The 16,201-nt window shown below is 23.1% G+C and overlaps 1 long non-coding RNA gene across 17 annotated transcripts; it reads right to left on the bottom strand.

Annotated features, from left to right (window-relative positions):
• Positions 1 to 145: 145 nt before the first annotated feature.
• Positions 146 to 14,836, bottom strand: LOC143378241 (uncharacterized). 17 transcript variants are annotated; one of them, XR_013087859.1, is made up of 4 exons: positions 7,315 to 13,143; positions 4,222 to 5,964; positions 440 to 3,926; positions 146 to 394 (listed from the first exon to the last, which is right to left on the bottom strand). It is a non-coding gene; the product is annotated as an uncharacterized LOC143378241 (long non-coding RNA). The 17 variants fall into 17 exon arrangements; XR_013087858.1 differs by lacking the exon at positions 146 to 394 and adding an exon at positions 13,386 to 14,836 and having other exon boundaries at positions 398 to 3,926; positions 7,315 to 12,360; XR_013087861.1 differs by lacking the exon at positions 146 to 394 and having other exon boundaries at positions 398 to 631; positions 979 to 3,926.
• Between the last annotated feature and the right edge of the window lie 1,365 nt (positions 14,837 to 16,201).

Raw genomic sequence — 16,201 nt, 5'->3', positions numbered from 1 at the left:
TTTCTCTAATTTATACACCTATATTTTCTCTATTTATTTACCTGTTTTTCTCTATTTATTTACTTATTTTTTCTCAACCTAATTTACCTATTTTTTCCTCTAATTTATTTATCTATTTTTTTCTCTAATTTATTAACCTATTTTTTCTCTATTTATTTACCTCCATTGTTTTCTCTATTTATTTACCTTTTTTCCCCTCTATTTATTTACCTCTTTTGTTTTCTCTATTTATTTACCTATTTTTTCTCTAGATAATTTACCTATTTTTTCTATATTTATTTACCTATTTTTCTCTATTTATTTTCCAATTTTTTCTCTATTCATTTACTTTTTTCTATTTATTTACCTCTTTCTTTGTCTAATTTATACACCTATATTTTCTCTATTTATTTACCTGTTTTTCTCTATTTATTTACCTATTTTTTTTCTAGTTATTTACCTCTTTTTTCTGTATTTATTTACCTACTTTGTTTTCTCTACTTCATTACCTATGTTTCACAATTTCTTTATCTATTTTTTCTCTAATTTATTTACAAATTTTTTCTCTGTTTATTTACCTATTTTTCCCTCTAATTTATTTATCTATTTTTTCCTCTAATTTATTTACCTATTTTTTCTCTACCTAATTTACCTATTTTTCTCTATTTATTTCCCTATTTTTTCTCTATTTATTTACCTCTTTTGTTTTCTCCATTTATTTTCCTATTTTTCTCTATATATTTACCTATTTTTTTCTCTCATTTATTTACCTATTTTTGCTCTGTTTAGTTACCTATTTTACCCTCTAATTTATTTACCTCTTTTTTCTGTATTTATTTACCTACTTTGTTTTCTCTACTTCATTAACTATTTTTCTCTGTTTATTTACCTATTTTTTCCTCTAATTTATATACCTATTTTTTTATTTACCTTTATTCCTTTGGTTTATTTACCTATTTTTCTCTATTTATACACCTATTTTTTCTCTACCTAATTTACCTATTTTTCTGTATTTATTTACCTACTTTTTTCTCTATTTATTTACCTCTTTTGTTTTATCTATTTATTTACCTATTTTTCTCTAGATAATTTACCGATTTTTTTTCTGTTTATTTACCTACTTTTTCTCTAATATATTTACTTACTTTTTCTCTATTTATTTACCTATTTTTCTCTATATATTTACCTATTTTTCTCTCTCATTTATTTACGTATTTTTCTCTGTTTATTTACCTATTTTTTCCTCTAATTTATTTATCTATTTTTTTCTCTAATTTATTTACCTATTTTTTCTCTATTTATTTACCTCCTTTGTTTTCTCTATTTATTTACCTTTTTTCCCCTCTATTTATTTACCTCTTTTGTTTTCTCTATTTATTTACCTATTTTTTCTCTAGATAATTTATCTATTTTTTCTATATTTATTTACCTATTTTTTCTCTATTTATTTTCCAATTTTTTCTCTATTCATTTACTTTTTTCTATTTATTTACCTCTTTCTTTGTCTAATTTATACACCTATATTTTCTCCATTTATTTACCTGTTTTTCTCTATTTATTTACCTATTTTTTTTCTAGTTATTTACCTCTTTTTTCTGTATTTATTTACCTACTTTGTTTTCTCTACTTCATTACCTATGTTTCACAATTTCTTTATCTATTTTTTCTCTAATTTATTTACAAATTTTTTCTCTGTTTATTTACCTATTTTTCCCTCTAATTTATTTATCTATTTTTTCCTCTAATTTATTTACCTATTTTTTCTCTACCTAATTTACCTATTTTTCTCTATTTATTTCCCTATTTTTTCTCTTTTTATTTACCTCTTTTGTTTTCTCTATTTATTTTCCTATTTTTTCTCTATATATTTACCTATTTTTTTCTCTCATTTATTTACCTATTTTTGCTCTGTTTAGATACCTATTTTATCCTCTAATTTATTTACCTCTTTTTTCTGTATTTATTTACCTACTTTGTTTTCTCTACTTCATTAACTATTTTTCTCTGTTTATTTACCTATTTTTTCCTCTAATTTATATACCTATTTTTTTATTTACCTTTTTTCCTTTGGTTTATTTACCTATTTTTCTCTATTTATACACCTATTTTTTCTCTACCTAATTTACCTATTTTTCTGTATTTATTTACCTACTTTTTTCTCTATTTATTTACCTCTTTTGTTTTATCTATTTATTTACCTATTTTTCTCCAGATAATTTACCTATTTTTTCTCTAGTTTATTTACCTCTTTTGTTTTCTCTATTTATTTACCTATTTTTTCTCTAGTTATTTACCTCTTTTTCTGTATTTATTTACCTACTTTGTTTTCTCTACTTCATTACCTATTTTTCTCTATTTATTTGCCTATCTTTTCTCTAAATTATTTACCTATTTTTCTCTATTTATTTACCTATTTTCTGTATTTATTTACCTCCTTTGTATTCTCTACTTCATTACCTATTTTTCACAATTTCTTTATCTATTTTTTTCTGTAATTTATTTACAAATTTTTTCTCTGTTTATTTACCTATTTTTTCCTCTAATTTATTTATCTATTTTTTTCTCTAATTTATTTACCTATTTTTTCTCTATTTATTTACCTCCTTTGTTTTCTCTATTTATTTACCTTTTTTCCCTCTATTTATTTACCTATTTTTTTTAATTAGCTATTTTTCTCTATTTATGCACCTATTTTTTCTCTGCCTAATTTACCTATTTTTCTGTATTTATTTACCTACTTTTTTCTCTATTTATTTACCTCTTGTGTTTTATCTATTTATTTACCTATTTTTCTCTAGATAATTTACCTATTTTTTCTCTGTTTATTTACCTACTTTTTCTCTATTATATTTACCTACTTTTTCTCTATTTATTTACCTATTTTTCTCTATATATTTACCTATTTTTCTCTCTCATTTATTTATCTATTTTTGCTCGGTTTATTTACCTATTTTTTCCTCTAATTTATATATCCTTTTTTTATTTACCTTTTTTCCTTTGGTTTATTTACCTATTTTTCTCTATTTATACACCTACTTTTTCTCTACCTAATTTACCTATTTTTCTCTATTTATTTCCCTATTTTTTCTCTATTTATTTACCTCTTTTGTTTTCTCTATTTATTTTCTTATTTTTTCTCTATATATTTACCTATTTTTTGTCTCATTTATTTACCTATTTTTGCTGTTTAGTTACCTATTTTTTCCTCTAATTTATTTACCTATTTTTTTATTTACCTTTTTTTCCTTGATTTATTTAGCTATATTTCTGTATTTATACACTTATTTTTTCTCTAGTTTATTTACCTATTTTTTATCTATTTTTTACCTATTTTTCTCTACTTATTTACCTCTTTTTTCTCTATTTATTTATCTATTTTTCCTCTATTTCTTTACCTCCTTTGTTTTCTCTATTTATTTACATTTTTTCCCTCTATTTATTTACCTATTTTTTTTAATTAGCTATTTTCTCTATTTATACACCTATTTTTTCTCTACCTAATTTACCTATTTTTCTGTATTTATTTACCTACTTTTTTCTCTATTTATTTACCTCTTTTGTTTTATCTATTTATTTACCTATTTTTCTCTAGATAATTTACCTATTTTTTCTCTGTTTATTTACCTACTTTTTCTCTATTATATTTACCTACTTTTTCTCTATTTATTTACCTATTTTTCTCTATATATTTACCTATTTTTCTCTCTCATTTATTTACGTATTTTTCTCTGTTTATTTACCTATTTTTTCCTCTAATTTATTTACCTATTTTTTATTTAACTTTTTTTCTTTGGTTTATTTACCTATTTTTCTCTATTTATACACCTATTTTTTCTCTAGCTAATTTACCTATTTTTCTGTATTTATTTACCTCTTTTGTTTTCTCTAATTATTTACCTCTTTTGTTTTCTCTATTTATTTACCTATTTTTTCTCTAGATAATTTACCTATTTTTTCTATATTTATTTACCTATTTTTCTCTATTTATTTTCCAATTTTTTCTCTATTCATTTAATTTTTTCTATTTATTTACCTCTTTCTTTCTCTAATTTATACACCTATATTTTCTCTATTTATTTACCTGTTTTTCTCTATTTATTTACCTATTTTTTCTCTAGTTATTTACCTCTTTTTTCTGTATTTATTTACCTACTTTGTTCTCTACTTCATTACCTAATTTTCACAATTTCTTTATCTATTTTTTTTCTAATTTATTTACAAATTTTTTCTGTGTTTATTTACCTATTTTTTCTCTAATTAATTTATCTATTTTTTTCTCTAATTTATTTACCTATTTTTCTCTATTTATTTACCTCCTTTGTTTTCTCTATTTATTTACCTTTTTTCCCCTCTATTTATTTACCTCTTTTGTTTTCTCTATTTATTTACCTATTTTTTCTCTAGATAATTTACCTATTTTTTCTCTATCCATTTACCTATTTTTTCTCTAGTTATTTACCTCTTTTTTCTGTATTTATTTACCTACTTTGTTTTCTCTACTTCATTACCTATTTTTCTCTGTTTATTTACCTATTTTTTCCTCTAATTTATTTACCTATTTTTTATTTACCTTTTTTCCATTGGTTTATTTACCTATTTTTCTCTATTTATACACCTATTTTTTCTCTACCCAATTTACCTATTTTTCTCTATTTATTTCCCTATTTTTTCTCTATTTATTTACCTCTTTTGTTTTCTCTATTTATTTACCTATTTTTCTCTAGATAATTTACCTATTTTTTCTCTGTTTATTTACCTACTTTTTCTCTATTATATTTACCTACTCTTTCTCTATTTATTTACCTATTTTTCTCTATATATTTACCTATTTTTCTCTCTCATTTATTTACGTATTTTTCTCTGTTTATTTACCTATTTTTTCCTCTAATTTATTTACCTATTTTTTATTTACCTTTTTTTCTTTGGTTTATTTACCTATTTTTCTCTATTTATACACCTATTTTTTCTCTAGCTAATTTACCTATTTTTCTGTATTTATTTACCTCTTTTGTTTTCTCCAATTATTTACTTCTTTTGTTTTCTCTATTTATTTACCTATTTTTCTCTATTTATTTACCTATTTTCTGTATTTATTTACATCCTTTGCATTCTCTACGTCATTACCTATTTTTCACAATTTCTTTATCTATTTTTTTCTGTAATTTATTTACAAATTTTTTCTCTGTTTATTTACCTATTTTTTCCTCTAATTTATTTATCTATTTTTTTCTCTAATTTATTAACGTATTTTTTCTCTATTTATTTACCTCATTTGTTTTCTCTATTTATTTACCTTTTTTCCCCTCTATTTATTTACCTATTTTTTTTAATTAGCTATTTTTCTCTATTTATACACCTATTTTTTCTCTAGTTTATTTACCTCTTTTTTCTGTATTTATTTACCTACTTTGTTTTCTCTACTTCATTACCTATTTTTCTCTGTTTATTTACCCATTTTTTCCTCTAATTTATTTACCTATTTTTTATTTACCTTTTTTCCTTTGGTTTATTTACCTATTTTTCTCTATTTATACACCTATTTTTTCTCTACCCAATTTACCTATTTTTCTCTATTTATTTCCCTATTTTTTCTCTATTTATATACCTCTTTTGTTTTCTCTATTTATTTACCTATTTTTCTCTAGTTATTTACCTCTTTTTCTGTATTTATTTACCTACTTTGTTTTCTCTACTTCATTACCTATTTTTCTCTATTTATTTGCCTATTTTTTTCTCTAAATTATTTACCTATTTTTCTCTATTTATTTACCTATTTTCTGTATTTATTTACCTCCTTTGTATACTCTACTTCATTACCTATTTTTCACAATTTCTTTATTTATTTTTTTCTGTAATTTATTTACAAATTTTTTCTCTGTTTATTTACCTATTTTTTCCTCCAATTTATTTATCTATTTTTTTCTCTAATTTATTTACCTATTTTTCTCTATTTATTTACCTCCTTTGTTTTCTCTATTTATTTACCTTTTTTCCCCTCTATTTATTTACCTCTTTTGTTTTCTCTATTTATTTACCTATTTTTCTCTAGATAATTTACCTATTTTTTCTATATTTATTTACCTATTTTTTCTCTATTTATTTTCCAATTTTTTCTCTATTCATTTACTTTTTTCTATTTATTTACCTCTTTCTTTCTCTAATTTATACACCTATATTTTCTCTATTTATTTACCTGTTTTTCTCTATTTATTTACCTATTTTTTCACAACCTAATTTAACTATTTTTTCCTCTAATTTATTTATCTATTTTTTTCTCTAATTTATTTACCTATTTTTTCTCTATTTATTTACCTCCTTTGTTTTCTCTATTTATTTACCTTTTTTCCCCTCTATTTATTTACCTCTTTTGTTTTCTCTATTTATTTACCTATTTTTCTCTAGATAATTTACCTATTTTTTCTATATTTATTCACCTATTTTTTCTCTATTTATTTTCCAATTTTTTCTCTATTCATTTACTTTTTTCTATTTATTTACCTCTTTCTTTCTCTAATTTATACACCTATATTTTCTCTATTTATTTACCTGTTTTTCTCTATTTATTTACCTATTTTTTTTCTAGTTATTTACCTCTTTTTTCTGTATTTATTTACCTACTTTGTTTTCTCTACTTCATTACCTATGTTTCACAATTTCTTTATCTATTTTTTCTCTAATTTATTTACAAATTTTTTCTCTGTTTATTTACGTATTTTTCCCTCTTATTTATTTATCTATTTTTTCCTCTAATTTATTAACCTATTTTTTCTCTACCTAATTTACCTATTTTTCTCTATTTATTTCCCTATTTTTTCTCTATTTATTTACCTCTTTTGTTTTCTCTATTTATTTTCCTATTTTTTCTCTATATATTTACCTATTTTTTTCTCTCATTTATTTACCTATTTTTCTCTATTTATACACCTATTTTTTCTCTACCCAATTTACCTATTTTTCTCTATTTATTTCCCTATTTTTTCTCTATTTATTTACCTCTTTTGTTTTCTCTATTTATTTACCTATTTTTTCTCTAGTTATTTACCTCTTTTTCTGTATTTATTTACCTACTTTGTTTTCTCTACTTCATTACCTATTTTTCTCTATTTATTTGCCTATGTTTTCTCTAAATTATTTACCTATTTTTCTCTATTTATTTACCTATTTTCTGTATTTATTTACCTCCTTTGTATTCTCTACTTCATTACCTATGTTTCACAATTTCTTTATCTATTTTTTCTCTATTTATTTACGTATTTTTCTCTGTTTATTTACCTATTTTTTCCTCTAATTTATTTACCTATTTTTTATTTACCTTTTTTTCTTTGGTTTATTTACCTATTTTTCTCTATTTATACACCTATTTTTTCTCTAGTTTATTTACCTCTTTTTTCTGTATTTATTTACCTACTTTGTTTTCTCTACTTCATTACCTATTTTTCTCTACCTAATTTACCTATTTTTTCCTCTAATTTATTTATCTATTTTTTTCTCTAATTTATTTACCAATTTTTTCTCTATTCATTTACTTTTTTCTATTTATTTACCTCTTTCTTTCTCTAATTTATACACCTATATTTTCTCTATTTATTTACCTGTTTTTCTCTATTTATTTACCTATTTTTTCTCTAGTTATTTATCTCTTTTTTCTGTATTTATTTACCTACTTTGTTTTCTCTACTTCATTACCTATGTTTCACAATTTCTTTATCTATTTTTTTCTCTAATTTATTTACAAATTTTTTCTCTATTTATTTACCTCTTTTGTTTTCTCTATTTATTTACCTATTTTTCTCTAGATAATTTACCTATTTTTCTCTATTTATTTACCTATTTTTTCTCTGTTTATTTACCTATTTTTTCCTCTAATTTATATATCTATTTTTTTATTTACCTTTTTTCCTTTGGTTTATTTACCTATTTTTCTCTATTTATACACCTATTTTTTCTCTACCTAATTTACCTATTTTTCTCTATTTATTTCCCTATTTTTTCTCTATTTATTTACCTCTTTTGTTTTCTCTATTTATTTACCTATTTTTTCTCTAGATAATTTACCTATTTTTTCTATATTTATTTACCTATTTTTTCTCTACCTAATTTACCTATTTTTTCCTCTAATTTATTTATCTATTTTTTTCTCTAATTTATTTACCTATTTTTCTCTATTTATTTACCTCCTTTGTTTTCTCTATTTATTTACCTTTTTCCCCCTCTATTTATTTACCTCTTTTGTTTTCTCTATTTATTTACCTATTTTTTCTCTAGATAATTTACCTATTTTTTCTATATTTATTTACCTATTTTTTCTCTATTTATTTTCCAATTTTTTCTCTATTCATTTACTTTTTTCTATTTATTTACCTCTTTCTTTCTCTAATTTATACACCTATATTTTCTCTATTTATTTACCTGTTTTTCTCTATTTATTTACCTATTTTTTCTCTAGTTATTTATCTCTTTTTTCTGTATTTATTTACCTACTTTGTTTTCTCTACTTCATTACCTATGTTTCACAATTTCTTTATCTATTTTTTTCTCTAATTTATTTACAAATTTTTTCTGTGTTTATTTACCTCTTTTGTTTTCTCTATTTATTTTCCTATTTTTTCTCTATATATTTACCTATTTTTTTCTCTCATTTATTTACCTATTTTTGCTCTGTTTAGTTACCTATTTTTTCCTCTAATTTATTTACCTCTTTTTTCTGTATTTATTTACCAACTTTGTTTTCTCTACTTCATTAACTATTTTTCTCTGTTTATTTACCTATTTTTTCCTCTAATTTATATACCTATTTTTTTATTTACCTTTTTTCCTTTGGTTTATTTACCTATTTTTCTCTATTTATACACCTATTTTTTCTGTACCTAATTTATCTATTTTTCTGTATTTATTTACCTACTTTTTTCTCTATTTATTTACTTCTTTTGTTTTCTCTATTTATTTACCTATTTTTCTCTAGATAATTTACCTATTTTTCTCTATTTATTTACCTATTTTTTCTCTGTTTATTTACCTATTTTTTCCTCTAATTTATATATCTATTTTTTTATTTACCTTTTTTCCTTTGGTTTATTTACCTATTTTTCTCTATTTATACACCTATTTTTTCTCTACCTAATTTACCTATTTTTCTGTATTTATTTACCTACTTTGTTTTCTCTACTTCATTACCTATGTTTCACAATTTCTTTATCTATTTTTTTCTCTAATTTATTTACAAATTTTTTCTGTGTTTATTTACCTCTTTTGTTTTCTCTATTTATTTTCCTATTTTTTCTCTATATATTTACCTATTTTTTTCTCTCATTTATTTACCTATTTTTGCTCTGTTTAGTTACCTATTTTTTCCTCTAATTTATTTACCTCTTTTTTCTGTATTTATTTACCAACTTTGTTTTCTCTACTTCATTAACTATTTTTCTCTGTTTATTTACATATTTTTTCCTCTAATTTATATACCTATTTTTTTATTTACCTTTTTTCCTTTGGTTTATTTACCTATTTTTCTCTATTTATACACCTATTTTTTCTGTACCTAATTTACCTATTTTTCTGTATTTATTTACCTACTTTTTTCTCTATTTATTTACCTCTTTTGTTTTATCTATTTATTTACCTATTTTTCTCTAGATAATTTACCTATTTTTTCTCTAGTTTATTTACCTCTTTTTTCTGTATTTATTTACTTTTTTCTATTTATTTACCTCTTTCTTTCTCTAATTTATACACCTATATATTCTCTATATATTTACCTGTTTTTCTCTATTTATTTACCTATTTTTTCTCTACCTAATTTACCTATTTTTTCCTCTAATTTATTTATCTATTTTTTTCTCTAATTTATTTACCCATTTTTTCTCTATTTATTTACCTCCTTTGTTTTCTCTATTTATTTACCTTTTTTCCCCTCTATTTATTTACCTCTTTTGTTTTCTCTATTTATTTACCTATTCTTTCTCTAGATAATTTACCTATTTTTTCTATATTTATTTACCTATTTTTTCTCTATTTATTTTCCAATTTTTTCTCTATTCATTTACTTTTTTCTATTTATTTACCTCTTTCTTTCTCTAATTTATACACCTATATTTTCTCTATTTATTTACCTGTTTTTCTCTATTTATTCACCTATTTTTTCTCTAGTTATTTATCTCTTTTTTCTGTATTTATTTACCTACTTTGTTTTCTCTACTTCATTACCTATGTTTAACAATTTCTTTATCTATTTTTTTCTCTAATTTATTTACAAATTTTTTCTCTGTTTATTTACCTATTTTTCCCTCTAATTTATTTATCTATTTTTTCCTCTAATTTATTTACCTATTTTTTCTCTACCTAATTTACCTATTTTTCTCTATTTATTTCCCTATTTTTCCTCTATTTATTTACCTCTTTTGTTTTCTCTATTTATTTTCCTATTTTTCTCTATATATTTACCTATTTTTTTCTCTCATTTATTTACCTATTTTTGCTCTGTTTAGTTACCTATTTTTTCCTCTAATTTATTTATCTATTTTTTTCTCTAGTTTATTTACCTACTTTTTTCTCTATTTATTTACCGCTTTTGTTTTATCTATTTATTTACCTATTTTTCTCTAGATAATTTACCTATTTTTTCTCTGTTTATTTACCTACTTTTTCTCTATTATATTTACCTACTTTTTCTCTATTTATTTACCTATTTTTCTCTATATATTTACTTATTTTTCTCTCTCATTTATTTACGTATTTTTCTCTGTTTATTTACCTATTTTTTCCTCTAATTTATTTACCTATTTTTTATTTACCTTTTTTTCTTTGGTTTATTTACCTAAATTTCTCTATTTATACACCTATTTTTTCTCTACCCAATTTACCTATTTTTCTCTATTTATTTCCCTATTTTTTCTCTATTTATTTACCTCTTTTGTTTTCTCTATTTATTTACCTATTTTTTCTCTAGTTATTTACCTCTTTTTCTGTAATTATTTACCTACTTTCTTTTCTCTACTTCATTACCTATGTTTCACAATTTCTTTATCTATTTTTTTCTCTCATTTATTTACCTATTTTTGCTCTGTTTAGTTACCTATTTTTTCCTCTAATTTATTTACCTCTTTTTTCTGTATTTATTTACCAACTTTGTTTTCTCTACTTCATTAACTATTTTTCTCTGTTTATTTACCTATTTTTTCCTCTAATTTATATACCTATTTTTTTATTTACCTTTTTTCCTTTGGTTTATTTACCTATTTTTCTCTATTTATACACCTATTTTTTCTGTACCTAATTTATCTATTTTTCTGTATTTATTTACCTACTTTTTTCTCTATTTATTTACTTCTTTTGTTTTCTCTATTTATTTACCTATTTTTCTCTAGATAATTTACCTATTTTTCTCTATTTATTTACCTATTTTTTCTCTGTTTATTTACCTATTTTTTCCTCTAATTTATATATCTATTTTTTTATTTACCTTTTTTCCTTTGGTTTATTTACCTATTTTTCTCTATTTATACACCTATTTTTTCTCTACCTAATTTACCTATTTTTCTCTATTTATTTCCCTATTTTTTCTCTATTTATTTACCTCTTTTGTTTTCTCTATTTATTTACCTATTTTTTCTCTAGATAATTTACCTATTTTTTCTATATTTATTTACCTATTTTTTCTCTACCTAATTTACCTATTTTTTCCTCTAATTTATTTATCTATTTTTTTCTCTAATTTATTTACCCATTTTTTCTCTATTTATTTACCTCCTTTGTTTTCTCTATTTATTTACCTTTTTTCCCCTCTATTTATTTACCTCTTTTGTTTTCTCTATTTATTTACCTATTCTTTCTCTAGATAATTTACCTATTTTTTCTATATTTATTTACCTATTTTTTCTCTATTTATTTTCCAATTTTTTCTCTATTCATTTACTTTTTTCTATTTATTTACCTCTTTCTTTCTCTAATTTATACACCTATATTTTCTCTATTTATTTACCTGTTTTTCTCTATTTATTCACCTATTTTTTCTCTAGTTATTTATCTCTTTTTTCTGTATTTATTTACCTACTTTGTTTTCTCTACTTCATTACCTATGTTTAACAATTTCTTTATCTATTTTTTTCTCTAATTTATTTACAAATTTTTTCTCTGTTTATTTACCTATTTTTCCCTCTAATTTATTTATCCATTTTTTCCTCTAATTTATTTACCTATTTTTTCTCTACCTAATTTACCTATTTTTCTCTATTTATTTCCCTATTTTTTCTCTATTTATTTACCTCTTTTGTTTTCTCTATTTATTTTCCTATTTTTTCTCTATATATTTACCTATTTTTTCTCTCATTTATTTACCTATTTTTGCTCTGTTTAGTTACCTATTTTTTCCTCTAATTTATTTATCTATTTTTTTCTCTAGTTTATTTACCTACTTTTTTCTCTATTTATTTACCGCTTTTGTTTTATCTATTTATTTACCTATTTTTCTCTAGATAATTTACCTATTTTTTCTCTGTTTATTTACCTACTTTTTCTCTATTATATTTACCTACTTTTTCTCTATTTATTTACCTATTTTTCTCTATATATTTACCTATTTTTCTCTCTCATTTATTTACGTATTTTTCTCTGTTTATTTACCTATTGTTTCCTCTAATTTATTTACCTATTTTTTATTTACCTTTTTTTCTTTGGTTTATTTACCTAAATTTCTCTATTTATACACCTATTTTTTCTCTACCCAATTTACCTATTTTTCTCTATTTATTTACCTACTTTTTTCTCTATTTATTTACCTCTTTTGTTTTATCTATTTATTTACCTATTTTTCTCTAGATAATTTACCTATTTTTTCTCTAGTTTATTTACCTCTTTTTTCTGTATTTATTTACCTATTTTTCTCTAGTTATTTACCTCTTTTTCTGTATTTATTTACCTACTTTGTTTTCTCTACTTCATTACCTATTTTTCTCTATTTATTTGCCTATTTTTTTTTCTAAATTATTTACCTATTTTTCTCAATTTATTTACCTATTTTCTTTATTTATTTACCTCCTTTGTATTCTCTACTTCATTACCTATTTTTCACAATTTGTTTATCTATTTTTTTCTCTAATTTATTTACAAATTTTTTCTCTGTTTATTTGCCTATTTTTTCTCTAATTTATTTATCTATTTTTTTCTCTAATTTATTTACCTATTTTTTCTCTATTTATTTACCTCCTTTGTTTTCTCTATTTATTTACCTTTTTTCCCCTCTATTTATTTACCTATTTTTTTTAACTAGCTATTTTTCTCTATTTACACACCTATTTATTCTCTAGTTTATTTACCTCTTTTTTCTGTATTTATTTACCTACTTTGTTTTCTCTACTTCATTACCTATTTTTCTCTGTTTATTTACCTATTTTTTCCTCTAATTTAATTACCTATTTTTTATTTACCTTTTTTCCTTTGGTTTATTTACCTATTTTTCTCTATTTATACACCTATTTTTTCTCTACCTAATTTACCTATTTTTGTGTATTTATTTACCTACTTTTTTCTCTATTTATTTACCGCTTTTGTTTTATCTATTTATTTACCTATTTTTCTCTAGATAATTTACCTATTTTTTCTCTGTTTATTTACCTACTTTTTCTCTATTATATTTACCTACTTTTTCTCTATTTATTTACCTATTTTTCTCTATATATTTACTTATTTTTCTCTCTCATTTATTTACGTATTTTTCTCTGTTTATTTACCTATTTTTTCCTCTAATTTATTTACCTATTTTTTATTTACCTTTTTTTCTTTGGTTTATTTACCTAAATTTCTCTATTTATACACCTATTTTTTCTCTACCCAATTTACCTATTTTTCTCTATTTATTTCCCTATTTTTTCTCTATTTATTTACCTCTTTTGTTTTCTCTATTTATTTACCTATTTTTTCTCTAGTTATTTACCTCTTTTTCTGTAATTATTTACCTACTTTCTTTTCTCTACTTCATTACCTATGTTTCACAATTTCTTTATCTATTTTTTTCTCTCATTTATTTACCTATTTTTGCTCTGTTTAGTTACCTATTTTTTCCTCTAATTTATTTACCTCTTTTTTCTGTATTTATTTACCAACTTTGTTTTCTCTACTTCATTAACTATTTTTCTCTGTTTATTTACCTATTTTTTCCTCTAATTTATATACCTATTTTTTTATTTACCTTTCTTCCTTTGGTTTATTTACCTATTTTTCTCTATTTATACACCTATTTTTCTCTACCTAATTTACCTATTTTTCTGTATTTATTTACCTACTTTTTTCTCTATTTATTTACCTCTTTTGTTTTATCTATTTATTTACCTATTTTTCTCTAGATAATTTACCTATTTTTTCTCTAGTTTATTTACCTATTTTTTCTCTATTTATACACCTATTTTTTCTCTACCTAATTTACCTATTTTTCTGTATTTATTTACCTATTTTTTCTCTATTTATTTACCTCCTTTGTTTTCTCTATTTATTTACATTTTTTCCCCTCTATTTATTTACATATTTTTTTTAATTAGCTATTTTTCTCTATTTACACACCTATTTTTTCTCTAGTTTATTTACCTTTTTTTCTGTATTTATTTACCTACTTTGTTTTCTCTACTTCATAACCTATTTTTCTCTGTTTATTTACCTATCTTTTCCTCTAATTTATTTACTTATTTTTTATTTACCTTTTTTCCTTTGGTTTATTTACCTACTTTTCTCTATTTATACACATGTCACGACCCGGGTGAGGTCTTTTGGGAACGATGACATTAGGAAAGGAGAAAGACAGGCGCGAATCTAAAATCCAGTACTCTGAGATTTTTGGGGGAAGACCAGGCGCGAATATTAAATCCGTCACACTGAGGGTTTGGAAGGAACTTAGGCGCGAATCTTGAATCCAGCACACTGAGGGTTTTGAAGGAGAGGAACGTCAGGCGCGAATCTTGAATCCAGCACACTGAGGATTTTGAAGGAGAGGAACGTCAGGCGCGAATCTTGAATCCAGCACACTGAGGATTTTGAAGGAATTCAGGCGCGAATCTATAATCCAGCACACTAATCGTTTTACAGGGAGGAACGCCAGGCGCGAATCTATAATCCAGCACACTAGTCGACCAGGGAAGTTTAAAGGCTAGAGCGTATTTGGGGAACACCCGTTAGCACTTTGTTTTGGTTTACGTAATATCAGATTTACCGTTGCATAGGCACAAAAAGTTTCCTCGTAATATTTCTTGAGAAATTCGTCTATACGTGCAGCTATGCAAGGGAATGTTAGTAAACACTGTCACTGTTCTCTAGTTCGCGATCCGCGATCAGCTGTTTCGCCGACTCGTTGGTTTGTATCTTAGTACGTTCGTAACTAATGGTTGAACACAAATAACTTGAAGCAAGATTTTAAACAAAGCGATTTATTAACTTCGTTAATCGGTTATTATAATCGTGCGAGGGGGCTTTTAGCATTGGCACAATATTTGTAATATGGTTATAACATTTAATATATATATATATATATGGACATGAGATACAATATAAGTCGTTTAATAATGATCGTTAATAATAATAATATGATAAGATTGCGATAAGCAGTTATAATAGAATAGTAAGATTGCGATAAGCAGTTATAAACAAAATAATAGAATAGTAAGATTGCGATAAGCAGTTATAAACAAAATAATAGGATAGTAAGATTGCGATAAGCAGTTATAAACGAAATAATTGAATAGTAAGATTGCGATAAGCAGTTATAAACAAAATAATAGAATAGTATGGTATGGTGGTGATATGCACAATAATATTAAGTAATATAAATGGCTTACGGTGATCGTCGAACACTGAGTTTAATATTAACACTTTTAAGATATACTTTTCAAGAAAGCCTTCTACCGAAGAGGTTTCTGTCGAAGAAAGAGAGCTCGGCCTGTCAGGACCTCATATTTATGTACTTTCACAGGAGTATTGTGGGGTACGCGCGGTAAAGACCTTGACACATTTCGGTTTAAGACGCAGTAGGACTTCCGGGGTTTTTACAAACGGTACGTCTATTAATAGACGTATTTATGTCACGTACGCCAAATATACGTCGCAATTAGGTTTCTGGGGTTTATATGACTGCGAAAAGAGATACTCAACTCATCGAATGGATTTCGTGTGTTTTACGGGAAAGGGGTTATTAGAGTGGCTTGGACTTCATGAGTCATAAAGAGGGGGTTGAGACTTGGTCTCG

This window comes from Andrena cerasifolii, unplaced genomic scaffold (assembly GCF_050908995.1).
Source record: "Andrena cerasifolii isolate SP2316 unplaced genomic scaffold, iyAndCera1_principal scaffold1640, whole genome shotgun sequence".
Classification (NCBI taxonomy): domain Eukaryota; kingdom Metazoa; phylum Arthropoda; class Insecta; order Hymenoptera; family Andrenidae; genus Andrena; species Andrena cerasifolii.
The sequence above is the reverse complement of the archived record's forward strand: the minus strand, read 5'-3'. Positions and strand labels throughout refer to the sequence as shown.